The sequence below is a fragment of the Oncorhynchus tshawytscha genome, linkage group LG12 (assembly GCF_018296145.1).
Source record: "Oncorhynchus tshawytscha isolate Ot180627B linkage group LG12, Otsh_v2.0, whole genome shotgun sequence".
In the NCBI taxonomy this organism is placed as follows: domain Eukaryota; kingdom Metazoa; phylum Chordata; class Actinopteri; order Salmoniformes; family Salmonidae; genus Oncorhynchus; species Oncorhynchus tshawytscha.
In genome coordinates this window covers 68,623,519-68,626,604 of record NC_056440.1, presented here as the reverse complement: position 1 = coordinate 68,626,604, position 3,086 = coordinate 68,623,519, and the positions used below count along the sequence as shown (strand labels likewise).

General features: G+C 62.9%; 1 long non-coding RNA gene across 5 annotated transcripts; it reads right to left on the bottom strand.

Moving 5' to 3' along the window:
* Nucleotides 1-508: 508 nt before the first annotated feature.
* Nucleotides 509-2,530, bottom strand: LOC112263810. 5 transcript variants are annotated; one of them, XR_006084729.1, is made up of 5 exons: nt 2,069-2,083; nt 1,675-1,706; nt 1,078-1,452; nt 974-1,034; nt 509-687 (listed from the first exon to the last, which is right to left on the bottom strand). It is a non-coding gene; the product is annotated as an uncharacterized LOC112263810 (long non-coding RNA). The 5 variants fall into 5 exon arrangements; XR_006084732.1 differs by lacking the exons at nt 1,675-1,706; nt 2,069-2,083 and adding an exon at nt 2,375-2,530 and having other exon boundaries at nt 1,078-1,391; XR_006084731.1 differs by lacking the exon at nt 974-1,034.
* Between the last annotated feature and the right edge of the window lie 556 nt (nt 2,531-3,086).

Here is a 3,086-nt window from a genome sequence, read left to right as displayed (position 1 = left end):
CTAGAGCGGAGGGACAGTGTGTTGGGCCAGACCTAGAGGGGAGGGACAGTGTGTTGGGCCAGACCTAGAGCGGAGGGACGTGTTGGGCCAGACCTAGAGCGGAGGGACAGTGTGTTGGGCCAGACCTAGAGCGGAGGGACAGTGTGTTGGGCCAGACCGGAGGGACAGAGCAGACCTAGACGTAGAGCGGAGGGACGTGTTGGGCCAGACCTAGAGCGGAGCGAGAGTGTGTTGGGCCAGACCTAGAGCAGAGGGAGGGACAGTGTGTTGGGCCAGACCTAGAGCGGAGGGACGTGTTGGGCCAGACCTAGAGTGGAGGGACAGTGTGTTGGGCCAGACCTAGAGCGGAGGGAGGGAGAGGGACAGTGTGTTGGGCCAGACCTAGAGCAGGAGGGACATGTTGGGCCAGACCTAGAGGGGAGAGACAGCGTGTTGGGCCAGACCTAGAGCGGAGGGAGAGACAGCGTGTTGGGCCAGACCTAGAGCGGAGGGACAGTGTGTTGGGGGAGAGACAGCGTGTTGGGTCAGACCTAGAGCGGAGGGACGTGTTGGGCCAGACCTAGAGCGGAGGGACAGTGTGTTGGGCCAGACCTAGAGCGGAGGGACAGCGTGTTGGGCCAGACCTAGAGTGGAGGGACAGTGTGTTGGGCCAGACCTAGAGCGGAGGGACAGCGTGCTGGGCCAGACCTAGAGCCGAGGGACAGTGTGTTGGGCCAGTCCTAGAGCGGAGGGACAGCGTGTTGGGCCAGTCCTAGAGTGGAGGGACAGCATGTTGGGCCAGACCTAGAGCAGAGGGACATGTTGGGCCAGACCTAGAGCGGAGGGACAGCGTGCTGGGCCAGACCTAGAGCGGAGGGAGAGCCTAGAGGGACAGTGTGTTGGGCCAGTCCTAGAGCGGAGGGACAGCGTGTTGGGCCAGGCCAGTCCTGGGCCAGACCTAGAGCGGAGGGACAGCGTGCCAGCTGGGCCAGACCTAGAGCAGAGGGACATGTTGGGCCAGACCTAGAGCGGAGGGAGAGTGTGTTGGGCCAGACCTAGAGTGTGTTGGGGGGAGGGAGACAGCGTGTTGGGTCAGACCTAGAGCGGAGGGACGTGTTGGGCCAGACCTAGAGCGGAGGGACAGTGTGTTGGGCCAGACCTAGAGTGGAGGGACAGTGTGTTGGGCCAGACCTAGAGCAGAGGGACAACGTGTTGGGCCAGACCTAGAGCGGAGGGACAGCGTTTTGGTACAGACCTAGAGCGGAGGGACAGCGTGTTGGGCCAGACCTAGAGCGGAGGGACAGCGTGTTGGGCCAGTCCTAGAGCGGAGGGACAGCGTGCTGGGCCAGACCTAGAGCAGAGGGACATGTTGGGCCAGACCTAGAGCGGAGGGAGAGTGTGTTGGGCCAGACCTAGAGCGGAGGGACATGTTGGGCCAGACCTAGAGCGGAGGGACAGTGTGTTGTGCCAGACCTAGAGGGGAGAGACAGCGTGTTGGGCCAGACCTAGAGCGGAGGGACGTGTTGGGCCAGACCTAGAGCGGAGGGACAGTGTGTTGGGCCAGACGAGAGTGGAGGGACAGTGTGTTGGGCCAGACCTAGAGAGTGGAGGGACAGCGTTTTGGGCCAGACCTAGAGCGGAGGGACAGCGTGTTGGGCCAGACCTAGAGCGGAGGGACAGCGTTTTGGTACAGACCTAGAGCGGAGGGACAGCGTGTTGGGCCAGACCTAGAGCAGAGGGACAGTGTGTTGGGCCAGACGGAGGGTAGAGTGGAGGGGGACAGCGTGTTGACAGCGTGTTGGGCCAGACCTAGAGCGGAGGGACAGAGCGGAGGGACAGCGTGTTGGGCCAGACCTAGAGCGGAGGGACAGCGGAGGGACAGCGTGTTGGGCCAGACCTAGAGCGGAGGGACAGCGTGTTGGGCCAGACCTAGAGCGGAGGGACAGCGTGTTGGGCCAGACCTAGAGCGGAGGGACAGCGTGTTGGGCCAGACCTAGAGCGGAGGGACAGTGTGTTGGGCCAGACCTAGAGCGGAGGGACAGTGTGTTGGGCCAGACCTAGAGCGGAGGGACAGTGTGTTGGGCCAGACCTAGAGCGGAGGGACAGTGTGTTGGGCCAGACCTAGAGCGGAGGGAGGGAGTGTGTTGGGCCAGACCTAGAGCAGAGGGGAGTGTGTTGGGCCAGACCTAGAGCGGAGGGACAGCGTGCTGGGCCAGACCTAGAGAGGGACAGTGTGTTGGGCCAGTCCTAGAGCGGAGGGAGCGTGTTGGGCCAGTCCTAGAGTGGAGGTGTTGGGCCAGACCTAGAGCGGAGGGAGAGTGTGTTGGGCCAGACCTAGAGCGGAGGGACATGTTGGGCCAGACCTAGAGCGGAGGTACAGTGTGTTGTGCCAGACCTAGAGGGGAGAGACAGCGTGTTGGGCCAGACCTAGAGCGGAGGGAGAGACAGCGTGTTGGGTCAGACCTAGAGCGGAGGGATGTGTTGGGCCAGACCTAGAGCGGAGGGACAGTGTGTTGGGCCAGACGTAGAGGAGTGGAGGGACAGTGTGTTGGGCCAGACCTAGAGGGGAGGGACAGTGTGTTGGGCCAGACCTAGAGCGGAGGGACAGCGTGCTGGGCCAGATCTAGAGCAGAGGGACAGTGTGTTGGGCCAGTCCTAGAGCGGAGGGACAGTGTGTTGGGCCAGACCTAGAGCGGAGGGACAGTGTGTTGGGCCAGACCTAGAGCGGAGGGACAGCGTGTTGGGCCAGACCTAGAGCGGAGGGACAGCGTGTTGGGCCAGACCTAGAGTGGAGGGACAGTGTGTTGGGCCAGACCTAGGGAGTGTTGGGAGGGACAGCGTGTTAGGGCCACTCCTAGAGCGGAGGGACAGCGTGTTGGGCCAGACCTAGAGTGGAGGGACAGTGTGTTGGGCCAGACCTAGAGGGGAGGGACAGCGTGTTGGGCCAGACCTAGAGCGGAGGGACAGTGTGTTGGGCCAGACCTAGAGCGGAGGGACAGTGTGTTGGGCCAGACCTAGAGCGGAGGGACAGTGTGTTGGGCCAGACCTAGAGCGGAGGGACAGTTGGGTCAGTGTTGGGCCAGACCTAGAGCGGAGAGCGGAGGGAC